Genomic DNA, 16,648 nt, shown 5'->3' with positions numbered 1-16,648 from the left:
AAACCCAGAATTAAAACTATCACAATGCTAACTCTTGTCCTCTAAGACCAAAGATAGAAGGGGATTCCTCTTACCTGTTCCAGTTTTTGTCATTTGAACCTATTTCCCAGTCACCAATTTACTTGGCCACATATATGCTGTTTTGGATAACATCTTATCTTACTTATTTTAACATACAGTTCTTGGGCTTAATTCCAAAGACCATTCTCAAGCAAAATACATAATGAAAAATTGAAAGTATTTCATGTCTTGAAAAATAGCTTTTATCTCCTGTGTCTTCCAATGATTTTGGTACTTTTAAGAGAAACTCTCTCTGCCTTAAAAGTAAATTACAAAGCTCTTAACTTAGTTGATCTTCATGTAACCCTTACCTCAGTAGTTCTACCCAGTCAATATGATGGAAAAGTTTCCACAATTACTTAATCAAGTTAGTGCATTCTAAAGAACTTGCTGGGGCAGCAAGGTGCACAGTGGATATAGCACTGAGACTAGAGTGAGGAAAACTCGTCTTTCTGAGTTCATGTCCAGACTCAGAGACACTTATAGTTCCATGACTCTGGGCAAGTCACTTAACAGTTAGCTTCAGTTTCCTCATTTGTTAAATCATCTGGAGAAGGAAATGGTAAATTACTCCAGTTTCTTTGCCAAGAAAATCCAAACAGTCAAATGTGACTGAACAACAAGAAGAATAAAAGATCTTGCCAACGTGAGGTACTGTGACATAGTGGATAGAGAAGTAATTTTAGAGTGTGCAAGACCTGGATTGAAATCCTTACATATATTAGCTGTATAACTTCAAGCAAGTTACTTAACTACTATTAAAAAAACAGTAAAATAGATATATCTGGTTGGGATGCCAATGAAATTAGAGGTTTAGGGGTTTTTTTAAAATATATAACAGTGTTTTCCTCCTTTATAAATTCTAGTTTTCTTTTCCATATACCATATTGTTAAGACATATATTCTGGGTCATATATTTGTGCAATTGAATTTTTCAACAGAAATATAGACATTTACATTTATTTTATCTTATTAGATTCAATACAATATGCCAGAGCAGAGGACTGGAAATTAGGGTCCATAGGCCAAATGCAGTCCTATTTTTGTATGGCTCATGAGCTAAAAATGGTTTTTACTTTTTTATCAGCCTCCATTCTAGGGGGGTCGTGAGGTCCTAATACTGTCACTTAACACATTAACAATTTTTCCTGTCTAAGTTATCTAGAAATTTAATAAGTATCATCTATGCTTTTATCCAAATGCTTAATTAAAAGACAGAGCAAAGAACAAAGCAGAGTCAGTGATAGAACCCTGCAGCATTTCAATAGAAAAATCACTCCAATTTGATATCAATCTATAAATCATCATTTTTCAGGTCTAGATTTCCAATCTGTTCCAATTCCATGTAACTTTACTATCATTTGCCCCAGGATTTCTTAAACTTTTTCCATTCACAAACCCTTTACACCTAAGAAATCTGTATGAGACACCAGACTGATATAAAAAAGGTATACAAATCAAATGTTTACTGATAATAAATCATCTTTTCACAGTCCCCACATACAGACCTCATACGGGATCACAAACTATAGTAGAAGAAGCTTTGATCAAGACCAAAACCAGATTAAAAGGTAATTGGGTAATATTTAACAAAATAAATAAAAATACAATAAAACACATAATAAAAATATGTGGCTTTTCAAGCCAATATGCAGGCTGCAGAAATCCTTATCCTTTAATGGCCCCATTTCTATTTTATTTTGCCATCATTGATTTAGCCCACATATAGCCTTCTTGTCCACAAAAGTAATATAAGAGATTATGATCAATATATTGTTGCTTTGGGTGTGACCAACTCTTCATGACTTCATTTAAGATTTTCTTAGCAAAGATACTGGAATGGTTTGCCATTTCCTTTTCCAGTTCATTTCACAAATGAAGAAACTGCAGCAAATGGGTAAAGTAACTTGTCCAGGTTCTAAGATCATATTTGAACTCAAGTCCTCCACTCTCCAGGACTAGAGTTCTATTCATTGTGTTGCCTAGCTGCCCCATCAAATATTTTACTAAAACCCTGTTAGTTATACCATGCTTATGGCATTTTTGTCACTTTGCTGTGACTTGTTGATGAATTCAACCTGGATCTGCTCCCTTTTCTAAGTCCTCACAAACAATCCTTTCGGTAACACTCTCCAGAATTTTTTTTTAATAGGAATAAAAATCAACCTTATTTGCCCATAGGTTCGAAGAATCTACATTTTTCCCATATTAAAAAAATTTTTAATCTTTCTGTCTCTAGTTCAATTACACTTCTTTTGTTCTCCATAATTTTTCAAACATCATAAACAGCATTTCAACAATCACATCTATCAGGTTGTTACAATCTCCTTGCAATGTATTATACTTTGTCCTACTGACTTGAACTCATTGAAGACATGTTAATATTCTCCATCTCTACACTCATCTTGATTTTCAACTCCCTGTCAACTGATTCCCAAACTAAAGATCAATCTCATTAGTAGAAAAAAAAATCAAAAAAGGGATGTAGTTTTTGTATCTTTTTTTCAATATCACACCACCTATCTCAAGTATACATTCGTTTATTTGTCTAGTATGCATTGGTGAAGGGAGTTTCTAGTGAGAAAATTTTTCTATCAACAAATAACTGCAACTGTTTTGAAATTTGTAATATTAGAGAATTTCTTGGGGCACTTAGAGATTAAGGCCAGCTGCCTATCTATGATAATATGCTGCTTCTTTTATCAAATGATTGTCTTAGCTAATTCAATTTAACAGTTATTAAAAGTGTTCACTATATGTAACACTAGTGGCTTGGCCTAGTGGCCCTGCAGATGCATAAGTCAAAATAAATATTTGTTGAATTACCCTTATTCATATATTCTATATATGTCTCTTTGCAATCCTAATTGTTCTCTTAAAAATTCAAGTTTATCATGCAACTTGTACATAAACAAAGAATTTTAGAACCATAAAGAACCTTCCAAGTACTTAGTAAGACCACCTTACTTTAAAAACAACAAGCTAGAGTACCCAGAAATTAAGTGACCTGTCCCAATTTATACAGGTGACAAGCTGGGATTTCAACAGAGCCATCAGAATCTCATTGTTTAGAGGAACCTCCATCTTCTGAGTCAATTTTTTCTACATCATCCTGTGACATGGAAGTCCACTATTCTTTTTCTTTAACTCTCCAAAATTGTCTTCACCACAGTCTGGGTTGTCACAATAAGCCCAGTGTTCCCTTGTTCCAAGGTTTCTTATCATTCTACTTTTACAGTTATTTCTTCCTGATTAGTTAGGTCCAGTATAACCATTCTTTTCATTGATTCTTTTACTTTATGAAAGATGAAAATTTTCACAAAGCAAATGAAGAATGAATCAGCTACATGGATTTTAGCAAAGAAAGAAATAAAACTTCAACAAAGTATCTGTATAGTTGAAGACACTAACTGGTCCCACTTCATGACAAGAGCTATCATTTGTCCTCTGTGCTCCCATAAGCTAGCAAAAAATACCTTGCACAAAAGAGGCTCTTAATAAATATTTGTTGAAATTAATTGAATATCAATCTGTTTCCAGAGGTCATCATCAGTCTCCTGTCTCTGGTTAAGTGTTCTAGTATATATTCTCACAAAAACACTGCTCTTATTTCTCTATTCATTCACTCTCATACTAATACTCTCTATTATGATAGTTCTCTCTGGCTGGCAGATTTCCACACAGGGAAATATTTTCTCAAAAAACAGTGCTATTCTTCCTCTCTTTCATCTAAATCTATTCCTTTTGGATAAGATGGACCCTTCCATTGTGGCACTCTTAGTATAATTCTTACACTAATATCTCCATCTTTACTACCCAAATTCTTTATATTTGTATCTAAACATCTGAGACAGCCTATTCTTGGATATTTTCTGGTAACTTACTGCAATAGCCTTACTGCCATCCTTCTCACAAAGTCTTGCCTGCTATTCTCTAAGGCATCTATCTTTGTAATTATATGTGGTAAGTTTATACCTCATCTTCCATTTTAAGTTTAAAGATTCTTTGATTAAATCAGCAAGTTTCCTCCCAAAAAAAATGGAGTTTTCCTAGATCTTATTAGGCATTTTGTATCCTGGCCAAGAGTCCAATATATTTGTCCAAATCTAGAAATCCAAATTCCATTCTGTCACATTTAACCAACTAATCACTTCCCATATGCACCTTTCTTATCTGAAATCTCAAACTTTAAACAGCAACAATGAGAAAAATACAATTTATGCTCCTTAGGGCTTCATTTTCAGACCAGAAGTTCACAATCCTAAGAGATGCTTTCTAGCATCCTTCTAGCACAATCATTTGTCTCCACATAAATCACCAGAAATGGATAGTGATCATCAACTTTGACAAGTCTCAGAGGGATCTCCATCACACCTCAGATACAGGCCTAGGGGAGACAAGCAAGCAAGCATATTATACCAGAAAGCAAGAACCAAAAAAAAAAAATCCACCAATCATCCCCAGCATGTTGTACAATAAATAATGTCTAAATATGTGAAACATCTCAAATAACTCCAAGCATCAGTCAAATGTTGGTCTGTGGGGAAACCAATATTATAAAGCTTTAAAGGGGGGTTACACCTGCCTTTCCTCCAACGTGGTCACACCACATTTTCATTGTGTGTAGCTCTGATATTTCAGAGGTATATGATTTGGTCAGTGGTTTATCCATCTTCATGTAACAACTAACACTGTTGCTATTAAATTTGACTATACAAGCTCCTGAGTAAATTGCACATTGTACTAATTGGCTTTGCTACTTAGTGTAGAACTGCTCTCTACCCTGTGTCTCTACCTCAATGTACCTTTGTACATTGATATCTGAAATAATCACAGAATAAAGCAATCCAGGCTGGACAACTAGGTGACTTTGGTACACGGCAGGCTCCAAGGCAAATGCAGAAAATTCATTCAAGTGACCAAGAAGCCTGCCAAGAAGACAGATGCTCCCTTTGGAGCAGAATGTTGTTTTGGGGCTTTGTGATAACCATCCAAAGGAGTAGGACAATCGTGCCCTAAGAGAAATGTGAGGAGGAATAACTCTTAACTGTTACAGTTTCTGTTTTAAGTATTTGGAAAAGTTTATCAATAAAGAAGGGAGGTTCAAATATTTGTGAGATTTCAAAAAATATAAAAGAAGATGACAAACTATCATACAATTTAATAGTCTATCCCAAGAAAATTGGTCATGTGTATAATTTCTTCATTAAGAGTTGGGGAGATAGTGACACTGATGAATGATACCATAGTCAATGTGGATTTAAACTTTATTTTTACATATTATTAAAGAATATTGAAACATTTACATTTCTTTCTTTCATCATTCAATGAGGAAATATATAAATTGGGAGCTTTGTCCATCTAAAATGTATATACTGCAATCTATATAACCTCAGATAACTCTATCTGAACTTTGCACTCCTCATAAGGATATATTTTATTCAGCACAGTTTATTATTAATTCTTTTTTCTCTGCTTTGTGAATATGTCTGCACAGAATTCTTTTTAAATTAAATTTGTTATATTTCTTAATTATCTAGTGACATTAATATCAAACTCCTCACTTTTCCATGGGGCAAAACTGCTGAATAAATTCCACCCTCTCTATGGATGTCAATCAGTGAATCCCTTGGTTCTATGGCCTATACCCAATTTATCAAATAACTATGTGTCAGGAATTACATGAAGTTCTGGGACTAAAAAGAAAACAAAACAACTTCTACCTTCAAGGAGATCACAATATGTGAAAGAAACAATGAAGAGTGTCTATTTTAGAGCTAACTAATCAGGAGGAAATGATTGCAAAAGTGGAATGACAAGAAACTTTGGCTATAATGTCACAGTCTTCATTTCTTTATGTAACATAAGGAAACACTGGGTTTATTATGATACCCAAAACTTTGGCAAAGAGGATTTTAAAAAGATCAAAAAAGGAATAAGGAACTTCAGTGCCCCATGATGATATAGAAAAAAATGACTCAGAAGTTGGAGGGAGGGGGACAGAGTCTTTTTAATGATGAAATTCTAATGGCACAAACACAAAAATTCTAAAGAGGATGAAAAATCATACTTCACTCATGCTTTCTTGGTCTCATAAGTCTCATAAGTTTGTCCAGCCACCTGAGTGTCTCTGACAGAATCATAATGTTTGAGAATTGGAGGTTACCTTATGGACCATCTAGGGGCCCAACCATATGCAAAAGGAATATTCATTGCAATATCATTGAGAAATGGTCATCCAACCTCTGCTTGACTTCCAAAGAAAGGGAGTCCACCATCCCATGAAGCAGCCAACTCCATGTCTGCACAGTTTTAATTATTAGGGAGTTTCTCCTATCATCAAACTTTCAGCAACTTTTGCATTCAGTTGGATAGACTAACCACAGCTAACCCATTATAGAGCACAGTCAGGAGAATCAGCAGTCAGAGAAGGATTGCACGTAGGTCTCTCTGGTTCTTTTATCCAGAACAGCCCTTAGACCCAGACAAGTGGGTCCCGTTGAGCCTCCTAACCTGCTCAGACAAGATCCAAGGGTTCATCAAGACCCAAGTGGAGATCCACTATGAAGCTGAGGTTGACACAGGCCCAGATGCAGCCAGTCCCACCAGCTCCTCCCAGCTCCAAAACACTCCAAAACTGAGGTGCCCTTTCTTCCCTTGATCATCCTGACTACAAGTTCACTTTTATTGAGCTCTATATCTGGACTTGGTACTCTTTATAACCTCATCCCACATTAGAACTCTTTGTGGACATGCTATAACTCCTAAGCTCCTTGAGGACAGAGGTTCTATCTTTATTTTTGTATTGTCAATAAACTTATACTTAAAACCTGCTATGGGTCAGATACTATGAGAGGTTATGGAGATGCTGATACAAAAGTTAGACAGTCCTTGTGCTCAAGAAGCTTACATTTTTCTAGGGGGAGGTACTGTGTTCACAGAGGAATAAATATAGGTTATATATAAATTCAATATATAATGATATGGGGTGGACTTAACAACTGAATTAAATTAAGTGATTAAGAATAGGCTTCTTAAAGGAAGTAGAACTTGGGGTAAGGCTTGGAGGGTACTGAGGGTTGAAGAGGTGAAGGGAAAAAAAAAGAGAATTCCAAGACTTGAGCAAAAAGAGAAAGGAGATGAAATTTCATGCATGAGGAACAGTAAATGTGTTTAGTACAAAAGGAAAAGTAATAAGTAATTAATCTGGAAAGAGGCTGAAACCAAATTGTGAAAGTTAGCACTTTGTATTTGATTCTAAGGTTAGAGAAGAAAGGAATAACAAGAGATAATGCCTGTACTTTAAGACTATCAATTCAGTTGCTATAAGGAAGATGGATTGGAGAAGGGAAAGACCAGATACAGGGAGACTTTTGCCATAATCCTGGCAAATGGTGATGAGGGCCTGAAATTGTAATGTGAATAGTCATGAAGACTACAATAACAACCCAAATTTAAACAGTCATTTAGGCTCTGTACAATTCAGAATTTTAAATAATAATAATTCCTATTAAAAGATGAAGCTAATTATTGCCAATACCAACAAATCAGTATGCCTCCTATAGGCCCATGAATTTAACATAATTTTAATCAAAAGTTTTATAGATAGGAGCCTGCCAAACATATTTGCCTAGGGAACCCCTCATACTCTAAGAAAGGCCCTGTTAATTCATTTCCCCTTCGGCAGGGTACTACACTCCTGCTGCTATTGCATCTCTCCAATTAGCCTTATTTCCTATCATAACCTCCAGGACCATTCCAAGGAGGAATTACATATACATGTATATAACTATAACTATATTAATATACCTATATTGATGCCTAAATCAATATATAGACATAGATATATTTCTATCTCTATATATGAATTTACTGATTGATATCTATATTAATATTGATAGATTAGAGGCGATATGGAATCACAAATAAAGAGGCTAACTTTGGAGTCAGAAAGATGCAAATTCAGGTCTTGTTTTTGACAAATATTCATTTGTTCACAGGCAAGTTGTAATGGGCTGAGGCTTGAGTTGATGCACTGAGGTCCCAAGCACATGAGGCTAAATAGTAATTGGACCATACTCTATTAATATATAAGCTTGGAGAAAGAATGGCCCCCACCCACTCTTTGTGCAAGTCGTGATGTGTTGTATAGGAAATGACGATTTTGGTGGGTGGAGGCAGGGTTGTGGAAAAGGAAGGGGAAGGAGAGACTTTTGGGATTGCCTTGCCACGGTTTGCTCAGCTCACATCTCTCTCTGTTAGCTGGCTTCCTGTCACAACTTCCATATTGCTGTCCCAACCTTTCTTGCCTATATTTGCTATAGCAATCTTTATTCACCTCTTCACTTCAATAAATATTGAAGATTTTTCCCTTAACCTGAATTCCTGATTCCAGCTGACTTTAAATACGCAGTCATTACAGCAAGTCACCTACTATTCAGGACCAAAGAGGGGCAGCTAGGTGGTACTAATGAATAGAACACCAGCCCTGAAGTCAGAAGGACCTGAGTTCAAATCTGACCTCAGACACTTAACATTTTCTGGGCAAGTCACTTAACCCCAATTACCTTAGCAAAAAAAAAAAAAAAAAAAAAATTAATAGAAAATCTTCACCTATAGGAGTTCCCCCATACTGATAAAGCCACCCCTCTCGACCTTTAAAAAATACTGTTCCTATGAAATTGTCATATTTTGTTTTGCAATATATTTTATGTCTATGAATCATTCCTACTAGATAGTTTAAGTCCATTGGGGTAGGAATCATGTTTCACATCTAGCACAACAGAATAAATGTTTTGATGTTCAATGAATGAATGAATAAGAACTAGTTACCAGCTGAAGAAAAAAAAAAGATTCCCTTGTTGTAGTTCCCTAAAACAGTGAAATCAAATTCAATAGAAAATAGAGACCACAATGCCATAGATAAGGATCCCCAAGGACCACAGTAGACTTGAAAGCTACATATTTTATTTTGTTGTTCAGTCATTTTCAATCATATACAACTCTTTGTGACCCTGGGTTGTAATTTTCTTGATAATGGCACTGGAAGAGTTTGCCATTTCCTTCTTCAACTCATTTTACAAATGAGGAAACTGAAACAAACAGGGTTAGGTGACTTGCTCAGAGTCACACAGCTAGGAAGTGTCTAAGGCCAGATTTAAACTCAGATGAGTCTTCCTGTCTCCAGGACCATCTCTATCCACTGTGTCACCTAGCTGACTTCTTATGCTATATATTTCTTCTTTCTTAATATATTAAGACGTTAAAATCAGATAGGAACTACATTAATCTAGCTTAAGATATACCAGCAACTGTTGTGAAACAAACCCATAGGTCCATGTAAGAAATGAACACCTCTGCCCTGCAAAATCAGGAAGGAGACAAATTGTTTCTGTCACCGTTTCTGGTACAGAAGAATCTAAATTTTCACAGAATTTATACATGATATCTGGAATATAATAGTGTTTGATAAATAATTTTTATTAATTAATTGTAAATGTGGGGAAGGTTTTATTGATTGAGTTAGTGATGCCTTGACCTCTAATCCAAGGATGAGAAACTAAGGTACTGATTGTTTAGAAAAAAGCAGAAAGTAAGGAAGGAAACATGAAAGTGATTTTTTTTCCTTTTGTTTTCTTTGTTTTTCCCTAAATTTAACCAATTTCCTTCAAAAGCAGCTTTTTATGAAGGCATACACTATGTGTCATACATAGCTTGCTATCGTTATTGTTGTTCAGTTGTGCCTCCCTTTTTGTGACCCCAAAGCCTATAACACAGTAGGGCTTTATATCCTCCACTATTTACTGATGTCTGTCCAAGCTTATGTATTACTTCCTTGATACCATCAATCTCCCTCATCCACTCTTGTCCCTTTCTTCTTTTCCCTTCAAATTTTCCCAGCTTCAGGTTTTTTCCAATGAGTCCTATCTTCTCATTATGTAGCAAAAGTATCTAAGCTTTAATTTTAATATCTGTGCTTCTGAGGAATAATCTGAATTAATTTCTTTAAGCATTGACTAATTTGATCTCCTTACCATCAGTGGGACTCTCAAAGTTTTTTTCCAGCACCACAAATCAAAAGGGTTGATTCTGCTGCAACTTTCTTATATTTCAGCTCTCACAGCCATTCATTGCTACTGGAAAAGCTATAGTCTTGATTCCACCCCTTTTGTCTGCAAGGTGAAGCCTCTGCTTTTTACTATGCTGTTCGGATTTGCCATAGCTTTTCTTCCAAGGAGTGAGCATCTTTTAATTTCATGCCTGCAGTTGCTGTCTGCAATGATCTTAAAGTTCAAGAATATAAAATCTGATGCTGCTTTCATTCCTTTTCCTTTTATTTGCCAGATTAGGAGTTCCCAAATCATATTGCCAGATCTTGAGTTTTCCATTTACAAAACAAAATAATCTGACATTACAAAGGAGCATTGTAGATGAAAGAAATTGTGAAGCACCAAACTTGGTCATGTTTCTCTGTAAGATCCAGCTAAGGTTATAAAATGATTCGGAGTCAAGGAATGCTATTTGCTTCCATTCTGTGTACATTGAAACCCAGTGTGTTGAAATGAAAACAATTTTGAACTTTATTTAGAAAGGTCTAATATAAAAAAGGAGGATGATGGTATCATAGCAAGAAAATGACCTTGACTTTGGCTCTGACACTTATTAGCTATGTGACTTGATGGATTTAAATTAGGCCTTAATTTCTTCATCTACAAAATGATTTACTAAATGATCTCTATGATCCTTTTTAGCTTCATGAGCCTTCCCTTATCATCCTAGATTATCTCTCCTTCCTACAAGCTCTCCCTTTCTTACTCACTAACCACATTCTACTCTTTGTTATTTGATTAAGCAGCAGCTCTAAACTATCTGGTGAAAAATGTCACAAAGTTGTATGGAAGCTTAAAATTACCAGGTAAGGGTTAGAAGGTCCTTGGTCTCCTGAGAGGCTAACACTCATTATTAGTTCTTTTCTAAGGACACTTCTATAATTGTTCCATTAGGGCAGGAATTTTTATCCTCAAATCCACAAACTATTCTTTTTTTAATATTTTGATTACTCTATTTCAGTATAATTGGCTTCCCTTGAAATCCTATATATTTTACTTTTTGCATTTAAAAACATTATCCCCCATTAGACTATGAGTACCTTGAGAAGAGAAACTAATTTTTGCTTTTGTGTCCTCAGCACTTAACACATGGTACTTGGCAAATAATAGATGCTTAATAAATGTTGTAGAACCACTGACTGACTGAAAAGAGGTCTATAGGTTTCAGTAGACTGCCAAAGGGATCCATCACACACATGCATATGCATGCACACACATATGTTAAGAACTTCTATTTTAGAAAGCAAGTCCTTGGCAAGCCAGGGAAATAATGTTGGTCAATCTCTCTCCCTGAAATAGGATGCAAAATAATAAAGGAATATCTCTTGGTTAAATGCAGAGAACACTTGTTTTCTTTCAAAGCTTTTAAGACTCTGTATATACTCCCTCTTTTTCCTACCTATTGCCTTGATCCTTTTACCATTATATAAATCCTCCCAAGCCACACTCAATAGTAATCCCATCAAACATTTTTCTTTACCTATTGGAAAGCATTATCCACTTATGAAATCCAAAGAGTGGCCTGGGCACTGTTCCCTGGACAATTCACCTATAGAGGATGCCTAATGAAAGAATCAGTACTGTTTTTTCCTTTATATACAAAGCCATAACTACTATAGAGAGATGACCTGCCCTTTGAAGAAATAACAAAAGACACTAGGTATTCTACCCACTAATAAGGAGGAGTCATGAAAGCTTGGCACAATTTAGATATATGAAATCTGAAGGAAGTGTCTCTGGATCCATCAGTAGACATCCCACCCTCCCCCTCTGCTACACATACACTCCCATTCTGAGTCCTGAATACCAGTGTCCTTGAGATCCAATTATCCATCTCTAGCAAGTAAGACCTAGTGGTATCCTCATCACCGTGTATTAGCTGAGGTCTGAATGGAATTCTTTTCCCAGAGTTCCTCTTCCTTTGGCCTGTTTCCCCATGCTCCACATTGTCCCTGATGTCTCATCTTAAGACTTCAGCCCTCCCTTGTGTGAATTAAAATGTTAATAGGAATCTATTGCTTTCAAACATTTATTGGCCTACCTAATTCTTTGTGAAAGTCTCTTACCCCCTGAGGAAACTGGGACATTTTCCAAGTCTCAGTTTTCTCACCTCTAAAAACTGGAATAATATTTGCACTATTATGGAGTTGTTATGATATGAAAAGAAATAACATATGGGAAGATCTTTGTAAAACAATCAGCGAATCAGTCAGCAAATATATATATATATGGAATATCTATTATGTACCAGGTACCTAACTAGTCAAAGAGTACACAAAGCAAAAATGAAACTATCCCTGCCCTGAAAAAGCTTACATTCTATCAGGAGAGACAACACACATTTATAAGGAAGCATTGAATAAATATAAAATCAATACAAAAAAGTGGGGGAGGAAGGATGGAGAAGGTAGGGTGCTTAGGCCAAATTCCTAAGAAAGTTAGGGATCCTATGTGATGAAGGTAAGAAAGAAATGCATTCCAAACATGAGCCACTGCAAAGGCACAGATTTGAGAAATGTAAAAAGAACAAAGAGAAAGGTAGTTTGTATAGACCCAGGATTCAAGAAGAGATATATAGTGAAAAAGCAACCATAAAACACCAAAGAAATGTCAACTATTATGACATTTTAAAAGTTTGAGAGATGTTTCTAGGTAACTAGTCATTTTATTAATAATACCCATTTTTAACAAAAAGAGATCAGTGGCCCTCTCAAATGCCAAAAGCCATTATGGCATCAGGCTCATGGTTAAATGCCCTTGGTGCATTAAGATGCTCCTGAGTGTGGCAATCCACTTCACGTGGTTAACAACTAATAAGAATGAATATTACAATGAGGCTCTGGACCTAGCCTAATGAACTTTGATTATGTCATTTCCTTATAAGTTACTCCCATCCTTGGACAATCTATTCAAAATATTTATTCCCCATCTAAACCTGAGTAGAAGATTGGGTGGGTTCTGATGAAGATTGAGGAAAGTAAATTTAATCTCATTATTGGTAATATACTTCAAGAGACTGAACTTTGAAATAAGGACTATAGGAAAAGAGAGAATTCTGGATCTCCCCAAATCATTAGTTATTAATAATCATTTCTCTTACAATCCTTATTCTTGCTCAAGCAAGGAATGCTACAATGCCATGAATGGCAAACCCTATGAACAATATCCACTTTGATTCATTCACTGCTGCCCTTCAAGTAAAAGTACAGAGTAGAAGGGAGAAACTACAACTAAGCATGGAATTTGGTCTAAGACTAAGATCTCCCCATCCCAGATTAATCAAGCTGAATCAGAATATCATAAACCTTCAGATGATGATACCAAGTGAACAAAAGTTACCAACTACTGCTCTCGACAAAAAGGAAGAGGAGTTCAAAGCTCCAGAATTCCCGAGTATATTCAGCCTAGAGAATAGCAAAGAAGGACACCATGACTATCTTCAAATATTCAGAGGGCTTATCATCAGAAGAAAAGATTAAGCTTGTCCTGTTTCACCTCAGAGAGAACTAGAAACAATAAGAAATTGCAACCAGGAAAATTTGCTTGCTATAAGCAACATTTTCCTAACAATTTCTATTAATGTTGTTTAGTAGTATCTGACTCTTCATGACCTCATTTAGGGTTTTCTTTGTAGAGATACTGGAATAGTTTGCCATTTTCCTTCTCCAACTTGTTTTATAGATGAAGAAACTGAGGCAAATAGGGCTAAGTGACTTGTTCAGAATCACAAAACTGTTAAGTGTCCAAGGCTGAACTTGAACTCAGGCTTGTGATTCTATCCGTGCCCTTCCAATAACTAGAGCTGCCCTAAAGAGGAATGAATGGCCTCAGAAGGTACTAGATTTCCCATCTTGGGAAGCAAATGGAGAATGAGTTAATTGTGGAGGAGAGAGAGAGAGAGAGAGAGAGAGAGAGAGAGAGAGAGAGAGAGAGAGAGTGTTCGATAGACTGTGGCCAGTAATGTCAAATTCTGAAATACTTTAATTCTGAAAATATGCAGTACCCTCCTAGAATCTAAGCTAATGAACTATATATAAGTGATTCAGGAAAACTATAACCAGGATTCTTAGGACTAATCATTTCTCTTTTCATCCTTGTTTTCAGATTTCTTTGTGTTTTGGGAAATAGAGATTCTCTTCTAGGTAATATACAAATGAACATATTTTGGCTCATAAATTACCAGATCTCTTCATTTCAAAATGACTTAATTTTCTGTTTGTGCCCAAGCAATTTTCCCTACCAGTCTAGAAGAAATGATACTCATCAGGCTTAATATTAAATTGTCTATTGGACTCTCCATTCTGTCACTTTCTTTAAAACATATCCATATTCCAAAGAAATATACTCTCTTTTACAGGCTAGTAACTAAAGTACAAGATTTGGTCAGGAATTACCCAGTCTTTATTTACTTTTTCTGTGCCTTTCCACTGGCCATCCCATGCTTGAAAAGGTTCCATTCCTTATCTTCATCACATAGACTTCTGGATCAGTTACTAGTTGTATGATTCTAAGTTGTCTTGGTTTCTTCCTCAATAAAATAGATTAATAATAGCATCTATTTATTTGTTCTGGGAATCAAATGAGATAATACTTGTAAAATACTTATCACAGTGCCTAGAACACTAGATACTTAATAAATGTTTATTCTTTTGCCTTCTAATGACCATGGACAAATCATTTAACTCTACTCAGCCTTAGTCTCCTCATATATAAAATAGGATAATAATAATAATGCCTCAAATAGTTGAAGATAATAAGATAATGTCTGTAAAGCATTATGCAAACCTATAAGTATTATATGTAAGTCCTATATATGAAATTCATTTGTTTGTTTTTATTTCTAAATGCATTCAGCAACAGAAACCAAAATAATAAAATATAGCCAGTATATCTCCCCATTACTGGTCCTTAGAGACCTGCCTAAATGAATAGATATGAATAATTTATTATTAGCATTTCAATTGTTTATATGTAAATGAGTGTTTCCAAAGGTGTTGAAAACAGTTTGTTCTCTTAAGTAAATTAATAGTTTTAGGGGCATGAAATGATTACCCAATTAATTTGCTTAGTAAACATTTTTCTAATAAACTATACAAATGTGCATTTTAGCTGCACTCTCTCCTTTAAATGATCAGAAATTCTGAATCAGAGGAGATTTTATTATAATTTATTATTTTTCTTTAAAATTATAAGTATTCTCAACAACTGATTTTAAAATTACTCTTTTTACTGAGTGGGTTAATTGCTACCATACTATGACCACAGATATATATTGTCTAATGGCCACAAATATTTCAAATAGCTTAGATAAAAGATAAATTTTTTAAACAATTTAGCTCAAATTGTCTTTTTTTGTTTGCTTGTTTCATGCTAGTACCATTATCTCAATTTACCGGAAGTTATTAAAATAACAGTTTAAGTACCAGAGAGGTAGGATTTCCTAGAGATATAAATTGGCCCTGTGATACCAATGGTATTAGAAACTTCTGGATGAGTAAATTCCCCCTACCAATATAGATCAACACCTCTGCAGCTTAGCCCTAGAGTTACCTGATATAAGAATGTCAGACTCAATAGATATGGATCCTAGTAAGACAGATATTGACTTAAAAATCATAAAGGCAGCTTAAAGGCACAGTAGCACCAGCCCTAAAATCAGGAGGACCTGAGTTCAAATTCCATCTTAGATATTTACTAGCAGTGTTACTGGACTAGGATAGTTTGGGATGGGATGGGATGGGATGGGATGGGATGGGATGGGATGGGATGGTTTGGGATGGGCTAGGCTAGGCTAAACTGGGCTAGGTTAGGCTAGACTAGGGTAGGCTGCTAAACTAAGCTAAGCTAAGCTAGGCTAAACTAGGCTAGGCTAGGCTAGGCTAGGCTAGGCTAGGATAGGATAGGATAGGATAGGAAAGGAAAAAAAACTTGGAAGTTTTTTAAGCTGTTTACAGACCTCGGACCCTGAGTTTGACCACTATATGATCTAGAGGACTAAGATATCAAGTGTTTTGCTAGGTTCACCTAGCCATTACATGTCAAAGGCAGGACTTGAATTGAGGTCTTCCTGATTCTGAAGGCAGCTTTCTACCTATGATGTTACAGGAGATGGATGATTTTTGAATGGTCCCACATAAGTAATCATTACTTTAGAAATTTATTTTTTAGTCACTTGTTCTAAATTTTTCCAAACTCTGTGGACCTGTGTGAATGCCTATGTAAATACAATAGTCAAGGAAATTTTGAAGGCCAGGGCATCCAGTGAATTTGATTTCCCTTTTTCAGGCACTAAAGTTAATTAACCAGTTCTATCAGCCTCCTGCCAACATAACTGCCTGGAGGACCTAAGGAAAGATACTTTAAGAATAGAAAGGATTCCTACCTCAAAGTTGTGGTGAGTCTTTTTTTTTCCTAAAACAAACAGAAAACAAAGAAGCAAACTTATTCCCTTTCATCTTAGCTTCTCTCAATAAGGGAGG

At 35.5% G+C, this 16,648-nt stretch overlaps 1 protein-coding gene across 2 annotated transcripts in view; it reads right to left on the bottom strand.

The window, feature by feature from the left end:
• Window positions 1-16,648, bottom strand: part of GRM8 (glutamate metabotropic receptor 8) — a 945,046-nt gene that overhangs the window by 850,505 nt on the left and 77,893 nt on the right. The gene's annotated exons all lie outside the window — the stretch shown is intronic.

Source organism: Antechinus flavipes, chromosome 5 (assembly GCF_016432865.1).
Source record: "Antechinus flavipes isolate AdamAnt ecotype Samford, QLD, Australia chromosome 5, AdamAnt_v2, whole genome shotgun sequence".
NCBI lineage: Eukaryota > Metazoa > Chordata > Mammalia > Dasyuromorphia > Dasyuridae > Antechinus > Antechinus flavipes.
The sequence above is the reverse complement of the archived record's forward strand: the minus strand, read 5'-3'. Positions and strand labels throughout refer to the sequence as shown.